Source organism: Grampus griseus, assembly GCF_964374135.1.
Source record: "Grampus griseus genome assembly, chromosome: 4".
Taxonomy (NCBI): domain Eukaryota; kingdom Metazoa; phylum Chordata; class Mammalia; order Artiodactyla; family Delphinidae; genus Grampus; species Grampus griseus.
The window spans coordinates 57064665-57085201 of NC_138997.1; positions in this window are offsets into that span (position 1 = coordinate 57064665).

A 20537-nucleotide genomic window follows, 5' to 3' on the forward strand; every position below is an offset into this window, starting at 1 on the left:
TGCCCTGACACATTCCACTCTAAATTGCAGCCTACAAACATGATTTCCAGGGAAGATCTCTTGCCCAAAAACCCAGAATTGGAAACGTAGGAATGCTGTCGCCTTGTGCCATTTCCCACAAGAGCGGCTTTAAAACCACAGGTAACCATCACTTAACATTCACAAGGACTCACTCTGGGCTGTAAAGCACACCTGCCGTCAAAACTTGTGCTGAGGTATGGAATAGCCAAAAAAATTCAAACCTGGCAAATTTTTCAAGGAGATAACATGAAGAGGTAAGTTTTACTCACTATTTTTCAAATAAAAAAAGAAAATGGATAAAAGCTCAACATCAGGAATTATTAGACTCATGCAAATCTAGCCTACAAAAAGGTTTCAACTCACGCAAGTCAACTACCATCAGCCAAAAGTCTACAAACAATAAACGCTGAAGGTGTTTTAGAGAACTGTGTATCCTCTAGCTGCTTGTGAGATGTAAAGTGGTAAGATCCGGTAATGAGAACAGAAAGGAGCTGCGTTTAAAAGTGAAAATTGAGATGTCATTCGATCCAACACGCCCACCACTGGGCCTATCACCGAAGCGCCGAATCGAGAAGACACACGCTGACAAACCTGTACTGAAGTAATACTGAAAATAGCCAGGACATGGAAGCAGCAAAAATGTCAGTTAACAGATGAATGGACAAAGAAGAAGTGGTACATGTACCTAATGGAAGATTAGCCTTCAAAAAAATGAACAATGTCGTTCTCATGACTGCAGGTGGGTCTAGAAATAATCATATTATGTGAAGTCAAAAGTGTATGATATGTATCCTATGATGTAATTTATAGATGTTATCTTAAGATTCCTACCAATGAACATATTTCCAAAGGAAAAGACACTCAGAGACGTATAAAACAAACTAATGGTTAACCAAAATGAAAGGTGAGAGGATGAGTAAATTAGGATTATGGGGTTAACATACATACACTAATATATGTTATAAGCATATAAACTTATAATATATAAAATATACAAATTATATAATCATTAATATATATAAATTATATAATCACCAAACACCTACCAAATACCAAGGGAGCTCTGCTCAACACTCTATAATAACCTACATGGTAACAGGATCCAATGATGAACAGATATATGTATGAAAAATTGATCCTAATTGGTACATCCAGAGAATCACAACACTCTAATAAAATTTACTCCAACAGGGGCTTCCCTAGTGGCGCAGTGGTTGAGAATCTGCCTGCCAATGCAGGGGACATGGATTCGAGCCCTGGTCTGGGAGGATCCCACATGCCCATGAGCCACAACTACTGAGCTTGTGCATCTGCAGCCTGTGCTCCACAACAAGAGAGGCCACAATAGTGAGAGGCCCACGCACCTCGATGAAGAGTGGTCCCCGCTTGCCGCAACTAGAGAAAGCCCTCGCACAGAAACGAAGATGTAACACAGCCAAAAATAAATAAATAAATATTAAAGGCAAAGGAGAGAGGGGAAATTGTAGATCGAGGAAGAATCTAGTTTAAAAAAAATTTACTCCAATAAGAAACATAAAATAAATTTAGAAAACAAACATAAGTAGGAGACATAAGCTTTTGGGAGTTTGTCCTGGGACATTCCACTACAATTTGCAACCTAGGACCACAACTTCAAGGAAGGCTCTCCTGTCCTTGTAACCAAAGTTGGGAATGTAGAAATCTGCCGCCTTGTGGTCAATTCCCGCAACAGCAGCTTTAATCCCAGTGCTATTGGTCACTTAATATTCACAAGGACTGCAGGGCTTTAAATGACACCTGTCCTCAAAAAATATCTTGCGGTCAGGAATGGACATTAATATGCAAAACAGTAGAAAATCCGGAGAAGACAATTTCGAGAGGTAAATTTCCTCACAGTGTTTTTTTTTAAGGACATGAAAAAATGTTCAACATCAAAAATTGTTAGGGACATGCAAATTTAAACTACCAAAAGGTATCAGCTCACAATAGTCTGAATGGCCATCGGAGAAAAATGTCTGCAAACAATAAATGCTGAATGGGTTTCCGAGAATGGATACACTCATATGCTGTTGCTGAGATGTAAACTGGTAACAGCCACTAATCAGAACAGAATGAAGGTGCCTTTAAAAGGTAAAAATTGAGCTACTATGTGATCCTGCCAAAACACTAATGGGCCTGTAACCCGAGAACACCAGAATTCAGAAATACCCAGGTACCCAAAAATGCTCTTCAGCGGTACTTACAATAGCCAGACATGGATGCAAGCAAAATGTTCAAAAACAAATGAATGGGCAAAGAAGTGGTACATGTACACAATCGAATATTATCCATGGAAATGATGAAACAATGTCTTTTCCATCACCACTGATGAACCTAGGGGTAATCATACTACGTAAAGTAAGTCACAAAAAGAAAGACAAATATCCGATGACATCATTTACTAGGGTTATCTAAAAATTGATACCCATGAATATATTTCCACTGCGAAAGACCCACGCAGACTTTGAAAAAGGTGAAAGGAATGGAAAAATTAGGATGTTGGGGTTAACATGCATTTAATAATTCATATAAAATATATAATCAAGAAGGACCTACTGGATGCCAAGGGAGGTCTACTCAACTCTCTCTAATGACCAACATGTGAAAGATTCTAAACCTGATTAGATGTATGTATACATATGAATGAACCAGCTTCTTTACACCTAGAACAAACACAACATTGTAATCAAATTTACTCTGATAAGAAATAAAAATTAAATTAAACAGGAAGTAATGTGACACAAGATTTTGTGTATTTGTCCTGGCACTTTACACTCCAATTTACAATCTAGGAAGAGAAATTCCACTAAACCAATGTTTTACTTAGCAATCAAGGTGAGTATGAATAAATTCCACCGCCTTGTTGCCCTTTCCTGCAACTTTAAAAACAATGCTTATGGGTACTTAATATTCAGAAGAACTGTTGGGCTCTACATGACACCCACAATCAGGAAATGTCCACGGGTAGGTAAGCAAAATAAATTCCAAAGGAACAGACTTTCAAGATCCTATTTCAATAGGTAAATTTTACACTGTTTAAAAGAAAAGCACTTGAAAAGATGTTCTAATTCCTATATTATTAGCGTCATGGAAATCAAAACTACAGTGAGGGGTCACTTCACATGAGTAAGAATAGCCACCATTGAAACATCTACAAACAGTAAATGCTTGAGAGGTTGTAGAAAAAAGGCAACCCTCCTATGCTGCTGTTGGGATCTAACATGGTAACAGCCACTATAAATAAGAGTAGGGAGGTGCCTTTACAAGGTAAATTTAGAGATACCATATGATCCAGCTGTCCCACTCCCAGGCGTATAACAGGAGAAAACCAGAATTGGAAAACACACATGCACCCATATGTGTACCGCAGCACAATTTACAACGTCTAAGACATGGAAGCAACCAAAATATCCATCAGCCGGTGGACGGATAAAGAAGCGGTACATGTTCACAGAGAAATATTACTCAGAAATGAAAAGAATGAAGGAATGCCATTTGCAGCATCATAGATAGAATTAGAGATAATCATACTAAGTGAAGTAAGTCAGAAAGAGAAAGTCAAATATCATATGATACTACTTATAGCTGAAATTTAAAAATTGATACCAATGAACTAATTTACAAGAGAGAAACAGGGACTTTCCAGGTGGTCCAATGGTTAAGAATCTGAACTTCCAATTCAGGGGGCATGGGTTCGATCCCTGGTGTTGGGAGAACTAATATCACACGTGCCTTGCAGTACAGCCAAAAAACTAAAATAAAAGAGAGAGAAACAGACTCACAGACTTAGAAAACAAACTTATGCTTACCCAATGAGAAAGGTGGGTGGAAGGAATAAATCAATCAGGAGGCTGGGGAAAATATTTACACATTAATACATATAAAATAGATTATCAACAAGGACCTACTGCATAACAAAGGGAAGTCTAGTCAACACTCTCTAATAACCTATATGGGAAAAGGATCTGAAGATGAATAGACATATGAATATACATAACTGAACAAGATTCTGTACGCCTACCACAAACAGAATATTTTAAATCAACTTTACTCCAATAAAAAAGAAAAATTAAATTAAAACAAAAACAAGAAGTAACAAAACAGAAGATTTGGGGTGTTTGTTCTGCCACAGCCCACACTAATTTACAATCCAAGAGCCCGTCTTCCACAGTGGGTCTGGTTACCCAAGTAACCAGAGAGGGGCATGAAGGAAATCCTAACATCTGTGCCCATTTCCACAACAGCAACTTTAAAACATGTGCTTATGGGCACTTCATATTCACAAGGACTGCCAGGGTGTAAATGACACCCGCCCTTAACAAATGTCCTGTGGTAGTTATCGAGCAAAAATTCAAAATAGTCAGACTCCAAAAACCCAATGTCAACTGTAACTTTTCCTCACAGTGTTTAAAAAAAACACATGCAAAGATGCTCAAAATCTCGAATTATTGGACAGACACATGCAAATCAAAACTACAACAAGGTATCACCTCACGCAGTCAGAATGGCCATCATCAAAACGTTTACAAACCATAAATGCTGGAGAGGACATGGAGAAAAGGGAACCCTCCTATGCTGTTGGTGTGATGTAAGCTGGTAACAGCCACTATAAAGTACAGTACGGAGATGCCTCTTAAAAGTAAAAATAGAGCTACCATATCATCCAGCAGTCTTATTTCTGGGTGTACATCTGCAGAAAGCCAGAAATGAAAATGGCAAATGCACCCAAACCCAAACACACACTGCAGCACTGTTTACAAGAGCCAAGACATGGAGGCAACCAAAATGTCCATCAACAGATGAATGGATAATGAAGAAGTTGTACATGTACACAATCAAATAAATATTACTCAGAAATGAAAAAGCATGATCACCTCTAGGTCCATTCCTGTTGCTGCAAATGACATTATTTCATTCTAAGTGAAGTAAGTCAGATAGAAAAAGACAAATATCATATGATATCACTTATAGTGGAGTCTAAAAAATGATAGACATGAACAAATTTATAAAACAGAAACAAACCAACAGACTTCATATATCCTTCAGGGAGAAAAAATTTTAAATGTTTCCAATCACTAAATGTCAACCTGAAAAATGTAAGCAATAAATAACTTTGTAAAGGTATTAATTCTCCCCAAATTAACCTATACCAGGCATTAGCAAACTAAACCTGGAGATCACATCCAGCCTATCACCTTCTTTTGTAAATTAAATTTAATGAATGATCCACAAGAAAACCCATAATGAGACATCAGGTCACACCTCTCAACGTGGCTATTATTCCAAAGTATACAAATATGAAATGTCGTTCATGACATGGAGAAGGCAATCCTAGTACACTGGTGGTGGGATTGTAAGTTGGTACACCCACTATGAAAAGAATATGGAGGTCCTGATAAAAGCTAAAAGTAGAACGATCAGATTAGCCAGCAATTCCACTGCTTGGTATATGTCCAAAGAAAATGAAGACACCAATTTGACAAGATACATGCATCCCAATGTTCATAGCAGCATTATTTACAATTGCCAACATATGGAAGCAAACTAAATGTCCATCAACAGATGAGTGGATAAAGAAGATGTGGTATGTATACACAATAGACTATTACTCAGCCATTAAAAAGGATCAAATTCTGCCATTTGCAACAACATGGATAGGCCTAGAATATTTATACCTACTTAAGTTAGAGAAGGACAAATACACTATGTTCTCACTTCTCTGTAGAATCTAAAAATGCAAGAAATGTATGTATATAACAAAAGAGAAATAGACTCACAGAGAACAAATTAGTGGTTACTGGTGGGGCGACTTAAAGGGGGAGGGAAAAACAGTAGTTTGTTTCTCTAAATCCAGTACCCCTATGTATGAAATAAACAAACAAGGATATATAGTACAACACAGGGAAATATAGATATTATTGTGTAATCACTTTAGTGGAACACGATCTATAAAAATATTCAATCCATATGTTGTACCCCTGAGACTAATGTAATATTGTAAATCAACTATACTTCAATTTAAATAATCCATAGGGTGGCTGAATGGATTAAAGAAAGTTCAATTATACTGTGTACAAGATATTCATGTTAACTTCTAATCCATATATAGCATAAAATTGAAAGACTGGGAACAAAATACTCCATGAAAATGATACTTGACTGACTAGTCTATTATGAGATAAAAAAGACTTGAAGTCAAACCTCTCAAAGGAAAGAAGGTTATCATATAATGATAAATGGATTAATTCATCAAGAAATCATGACAATTATAAATATGTATGTATCCAGCTTTGGAGCCTCTCAACATATAAAGAATATATTAACCCACGTGAAGGGGAAAATGTGCAGAAATAAAATAATGGTAAGAAACATCGATACCCAACTTTCAACACTGTATAGATCATCCGGACATAATATCAATCAGGAAACACTGAACCTGAACACACACTTGATATCAAATGAACCTAACATACATCTACAGTATATTCCACTCAACAGCAGCAAACTTTCCATTGTTCTTAAGTACACATAGAACATTGCCTAGGGTAGATCCTATGTTAAGCCACAAAACAAGTCTTCAAAAATCCAAGAATATTGAAATCATATCAAGGATCATTTCCAACCACAATGGTATGAAACTGAAATTCAATATTAAAAAGAATAATTGAAAATTCAAGAACACTTGGAAATTGGACAATAAGCTCCTGAATAGCCAATGCATACAGGAATAAATCAAAACGGAAATTTAAAAGAAATCTTAAAGCAAACAAAATTGGAAACACAAAGTACCTAAATTTATGGAATACAGGAACAAGACTGCAATTCAAAGAGTTATGTTTACAGTAATAGATGCATATATTTTCAAAGAATTCTTGAGAGGGGATCAAGATGACAGCGTAGGAAGATACTGAGCTCCCCTGCTGCCAAAGGCACACCCAAATTACAACAACTTACACGGAAATTATCTCTGAAGACCAGCAGGGAATGTTTTCCACAACTAAAGATATAAGGAAGGGGAAACCACAAGGCAGGTAGGAGGACTGGAAACACAGTCTAATTGGAACCCACACATATAGCACAGTGACCCACAGCTGGAAGATATCACAATTGCATAGGTCCTCCACATGGAGGGAAGGGTATGAGCCTGGCATTAGGCTGCTCAGCCCAGGGTTCCTGCACTGGAAGAAAAGAACACAGCAGGTCTGGCTTTGAAAACTTGCAGGGCTTATTTTCAGGAAATCTGGAGACGAAAGGAAACTGAGACTGCTCTCATAGGGCACACACAAATCTCACATGTTCTCAGTCCCTGTGCAGAGCCAATAGAGTGAAAGACACGTGTGCCAGACCCACTTGCTAATCTCGGAGAGCTCCTTGGAAAGGCAAGAGGCAACTGGGACTCCCACTAGGAACTGAGACATGGGCAAGCAACATTTTAGAATCTTCCCTGGAACTGATTAGAACCAGGGGCCTGCCCCATTTACCACCATGCCCATAGCACTCCCGCACCAGAAGGCCTCACAACCAGACACACTGGGGGCCTACGCTGTCCACCTGTGCACCTGGAGCACCACACAGCCACCCATAATGGAGGGCTGCCTTGGATATCAGCACACCCATGGCAATCAATCACATACTGCAGGGGCTCACAGCCATTTAGGCCAGGGTCCAATACCACCTACCAGCTTGTCTACAGCAGTTGGCCCCGCCGTAAGAGAAAGGTGTGTGCAACCCACACAGGGGACACCCCTGGAGCGTGTGGCTCTGCTGGCCAGAGGACAATGTGCTGCTGGGCCCTATCAGTCATCTCCTATATAAGGCCACTTCTCTGAGACCCAGGAATGTAACAACCTGAACCTAATGAATAAAGATGTACAGAGAATTAGGAAACATAAGGAAATAGAGGAATATGTTACAAATGAAGTAACAAGACATGACATCAGAAAAAGAACTGAATAAAACAGGGATAAGCATTCTACCCAATAAAAAAAAGTGTTCACAGTAATGATTATAAAGACGCTCAGCCAAGTCAGGAGAAGAATAGATAGACATAGTGAGAATTTCAACAGAGTAATAACATGTCAAAAAGAACAAAACAGTGAACAATACAATAAAAGAGATTAAAACACACACACATGTACATGAGAGAAGCCACATTATACTGTATGGTACAGAAGAACAGATCAGTGAAATGGAAAACAGAGTAGTGAAAATCACCCAAACTGATTAGCACAAAGTAAAAGCAATTAAGTGTATACATAAAGGGACCTCTGAGACAACATCAAGAATATTAACATGAGCATTACAGGGGCCCCAGAACGAGGAGAAGAGAGAAACGGGCAGATAACTTATTGGAGGATAGAGTAACTGATAACTTTCCTAACCTGGGGAAGGAAACACACATCCAGGTCCAGGAAAAACAGAGTCCCAAACAAGATGAAGACAAACAGGTCCAACCAAGACATATTATAAAGCTCCAAAACTTTAAAAATTTAAAGAGTGATCACAGAGGCAGTGAAATAAAAGGGTCTAGTTATGTTCAAGGTATTCCCATAAGACTGTCAGATGACTTCTCAGCACAATTTTCAAACTAGGAAGGAATGATAGGATATAATCAATGGGCTAAAAAGAAAAAGTCTACAACAGGAATACTCTACCAGCAAAATTATTATTCAGAATTGCAGGACAGGGCTTCCCTGATGTCACAGTGGTTGAGAATCTGCCTGCCAATGCAGGGGACACGGGTTCGGGCCCTGATCCAGGAAGATCCCACATGCCACAGAGCAACTAAGCCTGTGTGCCACAACTACTGAGCCTGTGTTCTAGAGCCCATGAGACACAACTACTGAGCCTGCTAGCCACAACTACTGAAGCCTGAGCACCTAGAGCCCATGTTGCACAACAAGAAGAGCCACTGCAATGAGAAGCCCATGCACCACAACGGCCCATGCACCACAACGGAGAGTAGCCTCCACTTGCCACAACTAGAGAAAAGCCCAAGCACTGCAATGAAGACCTAATACAGCCAAAAATAAATAAATAAATTTATGGAGGAAAGAAAGAATTGAAGGAGAGACCAAGAGTTTCCCAGACTAGCAAAAGCTAAAAGAGTTCATCACTAATAAAACAGCCTTATATGCAATGTTGAAGGAATTTACTTAAGCTTAAAAGAAGTCTCACTAATTATTGATAGTAACAAGAAAACAAACAAAAGTAAAAATCTCACTGAAAAACCTATACATAGAGTAAGGGTAATAGATCAAACATTTTTTTAGCTTCTGTAAAGAATAAAAGACAATAGTAGTATGTTTTTTTAAAAAAGACAGGGCCCAAATAAATCAGAATTGAAAGCGATGATGTTACAACAAACACCACAGAAATACAAAGTATCCTAAGATACACACAGGGTAACTCAGGGCTCAGACTGGACAGAGCCCAGTCTCCCTTCCACTGTACATGAGTTACAGGAGCCTCAGGAACTGAGGAGGGGGTTCCTGAGGGGAGGCACAAGATAGAAGATGTTAGGCATTAACCTGACTCTATTTATGTTAAACCTGCCTGAACTACATTCACATGAGATTGTTTTGTCCTGAATGTACATTGGCACCTTTAGTCTGAACTGCAGATCTTTGGCTTCACCACCTCCACTGACAGCATTAGCTTCACCTGCTGTGGACCGTCTCCTATAGGATTTCTAGAACCACAAAACATCGAAGTTTCACAGGACACAGAGTCTGTGAGACTCCACTCAGTCTCAGAGTCTCAACCCCACTCAGAGACGTAGAGTCACAACAGAGACTCCACTCTTGGAGGACACACACAGTAGTGTGCACATCAGGACCCAAGGGAAGGAGCAGTGACCCCATAGGAGACTGAGCAGACCTACCTGCTAGTTTTAGAGGGTCTCCTGCAGAGGCGGGGGGTGACTGGGTCTCACCGTGCGGACAAGGACACTGGCAGCAGAAGTTCTGGGAAGTCCTCCTTAGCATGAGCCCTCCCAGAGTCCGCAGGTACCCCCACCAAAGAGCCAGGTGGGCCACAGTTCTGGGTCGCCTCAGGCCAAACAACAAACAGAGAGGGAACTCTGCCCCATGCATCAGCAGACAAGCAGATTAAAGTTTTATTGAGCTCTGCCCACCAGAGCAACACCCAGCTCTACCCACCACCAGTCCCTCACATCAGGAATGCTGCACAAGCCTCTAAGATAGACTCATCCAGCAGAGAGCAGACAGCAGCAGCAAGAAGAACTACAGTTCTTCAGACTGTGGATGGAAAACCACATTCACAGAAAGATAGACAAAATGAAAAGGCAGAGGAATTTGTACCAGATGAAGGAACAAGATAAAACCCCAGAAAAACAACTAAATGAGGTGAGATAGGCAACCTTCCAGAAAAGGAATTCATAATAATGATAGTGAAGATGATCCAAGACCTTGGAAAAAGAATGGAGGCAAAGATCGAGAAGATGCAAGAAATAATTAACAAAGACCTAGAAGAATTAAAGAACCAACAAACAGAGATGAACAATACAATAACTGAAATGAAAAATACACTAGAAGGGGGATGCCCTGGTGGCGCAGTGGTTGAGAGTCCACCTGCCGATGCAGGGGATATGGGTTCGTGACCTGGTCTGGTAAGATCCCACATGCCAAGGAGCGGCTGGGCCCATGAGCCATGGCCGCTAAGCCTGCACATCCAGAGCCTGTGCTCCACAATGGGAGAGGCCACAAAAGTGAGAGGCCTGCGTACTGCAAAAAAAAAAATACACTAGAAGGAATCAATAGTAGAATAACTGAGGCAGAAGAACCGATAACTGGCCTGGAGACAGAAAGGTGGAATTCACTGCTGCAGAAAAGAATAAAGAAAAAAGAATGCAAAGAAATGAAGACAGCTTAAGAGACCTCTGGGATAACATTAAACGCAACAAAATTTGCATTATAGGGATCCCAGAAGGTGAAGAGAGAGAGAAAGGACCCGAGAAAATATTTGAAGTGATTATAGTTGAAAACTTCCCTAGCACGGGAAAGGAAATAGTAGCCACCCAAGTCCAGAAAGCACAGAGAGTCCCAGGCAGGATAAACCCAAGGAGAAAAATGCCGAGACACATAATAATCAAACTGACAAAAATTAAAGACAAAGAAAAATTATTGAAAGCACAAGGGAAAAATGACAACATACAAGGGAACTCCCATAAGGTTAACAGCTGATTTCTCAGCAGAAACTCTACAAACCAGAAGGGAGTGGGCTGATATATTTAAAGTGATGAAAGGGAAGAACCTACAACCAAAAGAACTCTACCCAGCAAGATCTCATTCAGATTCAATGGAGAAATCAAAAGCTTTACAGACAAGCAAAAGCTAAGAGAACTCAGCACCACCAAACCAGCTCTACAACAAATGCTAAAGGAACCTATCTAAGTGGGAAACACAACAGAAGAAAAGAATCTACAAAAACAAACACATAACAATTAAGAAAATAGTAATAGGAATATACATATCAATACTTACCTTAAATGTGAATGGATTAAATGCTCCAAACAAAAGACACAGTCTTGCTGAATGGATACAAAAACAAGATCCATGTATATGCAGTCTATAAGAGACCCATTTCAGACCTAGGGAAACATACAGACTGAAAGTGAGGGGATGGAAAAGGATATTCCATGCAAATGAAAATCAAAAGAAAGCTGGAGTAGCAATACTCATATCAGATACAATAGAATTTAAAGAGTGTTACAAGAGACAAGGAAGGACACTACATAATGATCAAGGGATCAATCCAAGAAGAAGACATAACAATTATAAATATATATGTACCCAACATAGGAGCACCTCAATACATAAGGCAACTGCTAACAGCTATAAAAGACAAAATCGACAGTAACACAATAATAGCAGGGGACTTTAACACTTTACTTACACCAATGGAGATCATCCGGACAGAAAATTAATAAGGAAACACAAACTTTAAATGACACAAGAGACCAAATAGATTTAATTGATATTTATAGGACATTCCATCCAAAAACAGCAGATTACATGTTTTTCTCAACTTCACGCAGAACATTCTCCAGGATAGATCACATCTTGGGTCACAAATAAAGCCTCAGGAAATTTAATAAAACTGAAATCATATCAAGCATCTGTTCTGACCACAAGGTTATGAGATTAGAAATCAATTACAGGGAAAAAATATGTAAAAAACAGAAACACATGGAGGCTCAACAATACGTCACTAAATAACCAAGACATCACTGAAGAAAGAAAAGAGGAAATCAAAAACAACCTAGAGACAAATGACAACAAAAACATGATGATCCAAAACCTATGGGATGCAGCAAAAGCAGTCCTAAGAGGGAAGTTTATAGCAACACAAGCCTACCTCAAGAAACCAGAAAACTCTCAAATAAACAATCTAAACTTACACCTAAAGGAATTAGAGAAAGAAGAAAGAAACCCAAAGTTAGTAGAAGGAAAGAAATCATAAAGATCAGAGCAGAAATAAATGAAATAGAAACAAAGAAAACAATAGCAAAGATCAATAAAACTAAAAGCTGGTTCTTTGAGAAGATAAACAAAAATGATAAATCGTTAGCCAGACTCAAGGAAAAGAGGGAGAGGACTCAAATCAATAAAATTAGAAGTGAAAAAGGAGAAGTTGTAACAGACACCACAGAAACACAAAGCATCCTAAGAGACTTCTACAAGCAACTCTATGCCAATCAAATGGACAACCTGGAAGAAATGGACAAATTCTTAGAAAGGTATAACCTTCCAAGACTGAAAGAGGAATAAATAGAAAATATGAATAGACCAATCACAAGTAATGAAATTGAAACGGTGATTACAAATCTTCCAACAAACAAAAGTCCAGAACCAGATGGCATCAGAAGAGAATTCTATCAAATATTTCGACAAGAGCTAACACCCAACCTTCTCAAACTCTTCAGAAATTTGCAGGGAAAGGAACACTCCCAAACTCATTCTATGACGCCACCATCACACTGATACCAAAACCAGACAATGATACTACAGAAAAAGAAAATTAGAGACCAATATCACTGATGAATATAGATGTAAAAATCCTCAACCAAATACTAGCAAACAGAATTGAACAACACATTAAAAGGATCACACACCATGATCAGGTAGGGTCTATCCCAGGAACGCAAGGGTTCTTCAATATACACAAATCAATCAATGTGATACACCATATTAACAAATTGTAGAATAAAAATATCATCTCAATAGAAGCAGGAAAAAATTTTGACAAAATTCAACACCCATTTATGATTAAAAATTCTCCAGAGAGTGAACATAGAGGGAATCTACCTCAACATAATAAAGGCCATATATGACAAACCCACAACAAACATCATTCTCAATGGTGAAAAACTACAAGAATTTCCTCTAAGATCAGGAACAAAACAAGGATGTCCACTCTCACCAGTATTATTCAACATAGTTTTGGAAGGCCTAGACACAGCAATCAGAGAAAAAAAGAAATAAAAGGAATACAAATTGGAAAAGAAGTAAAATTTTCACTGTTTGCAAATGACACGATACTACACATAGTGAATCTTAAAGATGACACTAGAAAATTACTAGAGCTAATCAATGAATTTGGTAAAGTTGCAGGGTACAAAGTTAATGCACAGAAATCTCTTGCATTCCTCTACACTAACAATGAAAGATGAGAAAGAAAAATTAAGGAAACAATCCCATACACCATGGCAACAAAAGGAATAAAATATGTAGAAATGAACCTACCTAAGGAGGTCAAAGTCCTATACTCAGAAAACTATAAGACACTGTTGAAAGAAATCAAAGATTATATAAACAGATGGGAGTATTAACCATATGCTTGGATTAGAAGCATCAATATTGTGAAAATGACTATACTACCCAAAGCAATCTACAGATTCAATGCAATCCCTATCAAATTATCAGTGGCATTTTCTACAGAACTAGAACAAAAAAACCTTAAAATTTGTATGGAGACACAAAACACCCCAAATAGCCAAATCAGTCTTGAGGGAAATTAAAAGAGCTGGAGGAATCAGACTTCCTGACTTCAGACTATACTACAAAGCTACAGTAATCAAGACTATATGGTACTGGCACCAAAACAGAAATATAGATCAATGGAACAGGATAGAAAGCCCAGAGATAAACCTACATACCTATGGCTAACTCATCTATGACAAAGGAGGCAAGGATAAACAATAGAGAAAAGACAGTCTCTTCAGTAAGTGGTGCTGGGAAAACTGGACAGTTACACATAGAAGAATGAAATTAGAACATCCATAACATCATACACAAAAATAAACTCCAAATAGATTAGAGATCTAAATGTTAAGACCAGACGCTATTAAACTCTTAGAAAAAAACATAGGCAGAACACTCTATGACATAAATCACAGCAAGATCCTATTTGACCCACCTCCTAGAGAAATGGAAATAAAAACAAAAATAAACAAATGGGACCTAATGAAACTTAAAAGCTTTTGCACAACAAAGAAACACATAAAGAAGACGAAAAGACAACCCTCAGAATGGGAGAAAATATTTTCAAATGAAGCAAATGACAAAGGATTAATCTCCAAAATTTACAAGCAGCTCATGTAGCTCAATATCACAAAAACAAACAACCCAATCCAGGACTGGGCAGAAGACCTAAATAGACATTTCTCCAAAGACGATATACAGGTTGCCAACAAACACATGAAAGGATGCTGAACATCACTAATCATTACAGAAATGTAAATCAAAACTACAGTGAGGTATCACTCACAGCAGTCAGAATGGCAATCATCAAAAAATCTACAAAAAATAATTGCAGGAGAGGCATTTATTGGAGAAAAGGGAACACTCTTTCAGTGTTGGTGGGAATGTAAATTGATATAGCCATTAGGGAGAATGGTATGGAGGTTCCTTAAAAAACTAAAAATAGAAGTACCATACGACCCAGCAATCCAACTCCTGGGCATTTACCCTGAGAGAACCATAATTCAAAAAGAGTTATGTTCAACAATGTTCATTGCAGCTCTATTTACAATAGCCAGGACATGGAAGCAACCTAAGTGTCCATCGACTGATGAATCGATAAAGAAGATCCGGCACATATATACAATGGAATATTACTCAGCCATAAAAAGAAACAAAACTGAGTTATTTGTAGTGAGATGGATGGACGTAGAGACTGTCCTACACAGTAAAGTAAGTCAGAAAGAGAAAAACAAATAGCGTGTGCTAACACAGATATATGGAGTCTAAAGGAAAAAAAAGTTCATGAAGAACCTAGGGGTGGGACAGGATTAAGGACACAGACGTACAGAAAGGACTTGAGCACACAGGGAGGGGGAAGGGTAAGCTGGGACAAAGTGAGAGAGTGGCATGTACATATATACATTACCAAATGTAACATCGATAGCTACTGGGAAGAAGCCACATAGCACAGGGAGATCAGCTCAGTGTTTTGTGAACACCTAAAGTGGTGGGATAGAGACAGTGAGAGAGAGATGCAAGAGGGAGGGGATATGGTGGTATATGTATAACTGATTCACTTTGTTATACAGCAGAAACTAACACATCATTGTAAAGCAATTATACTCCAATAAAGTTGTAAAATGAAAAAAAAAAGAAAGTCCAGAGATAAACCTACATACCAATGATCAATAATCTATGACACAGGAGGCAAGACTATACAATGGAGAAAAGACAGTCTCTTCAATCAGTGGTTCTGGGAAAAATGGGCAGCTACATGTAAAAGAATGAAATTAGAATACTCCCTAACACCATACAGAAAAATAAATTCAAAATGGACTAGAGACCTTAATGTAAGACCGGACAGTATAAAACTCTTAGAGGAAAAAATAGGAAGAATACTCTGACATAAATCACAACAAGATCTTTTTTGATCCACCTCCTAGAGTAATGCAATAAAAAAGAAAAATAAACAAATGGGAACTAATGAAACATAAAGGCTTTTGCAAAGCAAAGGAAAGTAAAAACAAGACGAAAAGACAACCCTCAGAATGGGAGAATATATTTGCAAATGAATCAACAGACAAAGGATTAATCTCCAATAATATATAAACAGCACGTGCAGCTCAATATTAAAAAAAAACAACCCAATACAAAAATGGCAGAAGATCTAAATAGACATTTATTCCAAGAAGAGAGAGAGATGGCCAAGAAGCACATGGAAAGTTTCTCAACATCACTAATTATTAGAGAAATGCAAATCAAAACTACAGTGAGGTATCACCTCACACCTGTTAGAATGGACATCATCAGAAAATCTACAAACAACAAATGCTGGGGAGGGTGTGGAGAAAAGGAACCCTCTTCCACTATCGGTGGGAATGTAAATTGATACAGTCACTATGGAGAACAATATGGAGGTTCCTTAAAAAACTAAAAATAGAATTACCATATGATCCAGCAATCCCACTACTGGGCATATACCCAGAGAAAAACATAAATCAAAAAGACACATTCACCACAATGTTCACTGCAGCACTATTTACAATAGCCAGGTAATGGGAGCAACCTAAATGCACACAGACAGACGAATGGATAAAGATGTGGTACATATATAAAATGGAATGTTACTCAGCTATAAAAAGGAATGAAATTGGGTCATTTGTACAAACGTCGATGGACCTAGAGATTGTCATACAGAGTGAAAGAAGACAGAAAGAGAAAAAGAAATATTGTATATTAATGCATATATGTGGAACCAAGAAAAATGGGAACAGATGAACTGGTTTGCAGGGCAGAAATAGAGACACAGATGTAGAGAACAAACGTATGGACACCAAAGGGGGAAAGCCATGGGGGGGTAGTGTTGGGATGAATTGGGAGTTTGGGATTGACTTATATACACCCATATGTATAAAATCGATAACCAGAAAGAACCTGCTGTATAATAATAAAATTAAAAGTTAAAAAAATAAATAAACGTACAAAAAGTAAAACAGAAAGACAGTTCTTCCATTCCCATACATGTATTTATATGAATGAATTATTTCCATGCTTCTATCTATAAATACGAAAAAGAGGAATAAAACCTACATTGAACCCAAAAAGAAAAAAAAAAAGAGCAGAACCCACCAGTTATAAACAGGAAAATCCTATCAGGGCACTTGCTCCAAAGGTAAAGAATCCTGAAGTTGGTCAGAGGTGGGTAATCGTCTCCCATGCAGCCAGCAGCCACCCCCTCACAAGGAGCATCCTCATTGCAAAGCTGGGGGACTGTGCTGAGGCATCTCTGAGTAAACGTGAGCTGAGCTCCAGGCCAGCTGCTGCTGAACTGTTCCCACAGTTCCCAGGTAAAACACCTGAATCTGTGCAAGGACTTGAAAGCCTAGAGGAAGGGCCATGGAGCCACACAAGCGACAGCACCCAGGCCGACTTGGTGCCTACAGGCCAACCAGGATGGTCCTGGCCCCGGGCACACTTCTGGAAGCTTTCCATTTCCCTGCCTGAGATACCCCTCCTGTCCCGGCCCCCACTGCTTTTTTCCTTACTCACCTCTGCCTGGGGAGAAATTCCAGCAGCAGATATGGGTGACACATCCTCTTCTTTAGCAGTTGGCAGCTTGGCAACTCCTGCAGAAAGCCCAGCAGAGCCCCACTCACACCGGGCCACCCAAAAAACCGTGGCCCCTCACTCCCTCCCACCAGCCCAGCCCCGACACTGCTGACGGGGCAGAGAATATGGCGTCAGACACAACTGAAGGGGCTCTTGCTGCCTGGAGCGGTGTTTATATTGAACTCAAACCAGGCACACCTGGAGAGGGCTGGCCGGCAGTGTCAGGCTGCCCAGGTCAGCCAATCCTCGCCCCTCCGGGGCTCACAGCAGCAGAAAATGGACCTTGATGAACCGACCAGGTCCAAGGAACAGGTGTGGGCTCCTGAGAGTCAGGATAAACAAGGGGCTGCAGCTCTGGCTTGTTTTCTAATCATTTTATCTGGTCCATGAGTGGGAGACAACTTCAAGAAGACCCTCTCCTAATGAGAGGAACCCAGGAGTCAGGGAGAGGAGGGGTGGTGGGTGGAGACAGAGGCCTGGTGCCCCGGCTGCAGTGGAAGTCTCTGGAAGACCAGGTGGAGGGAGGCCACACAGAGTGACGCCCAGTGTCACAGACCTGTTGGAGCTGTTGTTTGTTAGTTCAAGTCGTGCTCTGAGGTGCTCTGTGTCAGCCCTGAACGACAGGTGAGCTGGGGGTGCTCTGCAATGGGGGCTATGTGCACAGTTCCTGTGTGCCCAGTCTTGCTGGGTACCTGCACAGGTGAGCTCCATATCCTGTGAGGGGCCTGACCACGAGAGCCCCGTGGCCTGCTGGGTATCTGCACAGGTGAGCTCCATATCCTGGAAGGGGCCTGACCATGAGAGCCCCGTGGCCTGCTGGGTACCTGCCCAGGTGAGCTCCAAATCCTGGGAGCGGCCTGACCATGAGAGCCCTGTGGGCTACTGGGTACTTGGTAAAGGACGTCAGGTCAGTGAAGCACCTGAGAATATACATCCAGTAGTTCCTAATTCCTACACACTGATGGTCATTCTACCATCCACCAGGACATGGTATTCTGTATTAGACTTAGATGATGTCTTCTTCTGTATTCCATTAGTCCCAGAGTCACAAGAAATTTTGAAGTAGTGAGGAGTCCAGCCGGTCTTATTGGCCACCATCACTGCAGTGTCTGTAGGTTTTTCTATGGTGACAGTGTGATATACAGTTCCCCCGCCAAGGTACGGGTTAGGATCAGGGTACGGGTTAGTGTATGATTTAGGGTTAGGGTTATGGTTAGGATTAGCGTTAGGGAATGGATACAGCTTATGGTACCAGTTAGTGTACGACAACGGGTTTGGTTAGAATCCATGTTAGGGTGTGGGTTAGTGTTAGTATATGGGTTAGGATTAGGTTGTGGGTTAGGGGACGGTTTAGGGTTAGGTTTAGCGTTAGGGAAAGGGTACGGATTAGGTCACTGTCTAGGGTACAACAACGGTTTAGGGTACCTGTTAGGGTTAGTGTTACTGTTAGTGTACATGTTACAATTAGGACTTGGGTAAGTATAAGGTTTAGGGTTAGGGTTAGGGTACGTGTTAGTGTTAGTGTATGTGTTATTATTATGGCACAGCTTAGTGTAAGGTTTAGGGTTAGGGTTAGGGTTAGGGAACGGGTACGGTTTTGGTTACAGTTTAGTGTATGACAACATCAGCATTTGGGGGTTTATCCAGGCACATTCACCTCTAGTGTATAAAAGAGGAACACCACTGGCAGGAAGGTCTGTTTCCCTGGTTACCAGAATGGGGAAAGCAGAACTGCTGCCTCCAAATGGCCGTTGCCTGCAACAGCAGCTTTACAACCTGTGCTAATCGGCACTTCATATGCACAAGTACTCGAGGGCTGTAAATGAAACCTGCCCTCAAAATGTCTTCAGGGAGGTAATGGCCAAAATATTTCAAAATGTGGCACATACTTCAAGAAAACCATTTGAGGAGGTAAGCTGTACTCACAGTTTGAAGGAAAAAAGGACATGCCTGAATGCTAAATTTCAAGGCATTATGAGACACAAGCAAATCCAACCACAAAGAGGTATCAGCTCACAGCAGTCAGAATAAAAATTAGTAGAAAAACTACAAACAATAAATGCTGAAGGGGTTATGGAGAAGTGCATACCCTCAACTTTAAATGGGACGTAACCTGGTAAGAGCCATTAATGGAACAGAATGGAGGTGCCTTTACAAGGTAAACAATTGGCTACCATATGATCCAGCAGGACCACTACTTGGTCTAAAACTGAAGATGACAGAATTGGAAAGACACAGGCAGGCAAATGTGCACTGCAGCAGCATTACAATAGTCAAGACGTGGAAGCAACCAAAAATTCCATCAACAGATGAGTGGACAAAGAAGAACTGGTACATGCACAGGCCGAATATTAGCCAAGGAAAAAAATGACACAATGCCATTTGCAACACCGTAGATGAGTCTAGAAGTAATCACACAACTTGTCGTAAGTCAGAAAGTGAAAGACACATATACTATGATATCACTTATAGGTGTCACCTAAAAATTGACACCAGTGAAGATATTTCCACAGAGAAAGGCAATCACAGATTTATTAAACAAACTTATGATTCACCAATGGAAAGGTGTGAGGATTGGATACATTAAGATATCGGGGTTAACAGAGCTATACAAACACAGGTGAAGTATATAATCACCAAAGACCTACAGAATACCAAGAGAAGACTACTCAACATTGTGTCGTAACCTACATGGGAAAAGGATCCAAAGAACAATAGATATATGTGTAAAACCACCACATCTTGCACACCTAGAACAAGCAAAACATTGTAATCACACTTGCTGTGATAAGAAATGAAAATTAAATTTAAAAAACGAAGAAGTAGTGGGATATAAAGTTAAGGGGCCTTTTCCTGGCACATTCCATTCTAATTTACAACCTAGAACACGACTTTCATTAAGGC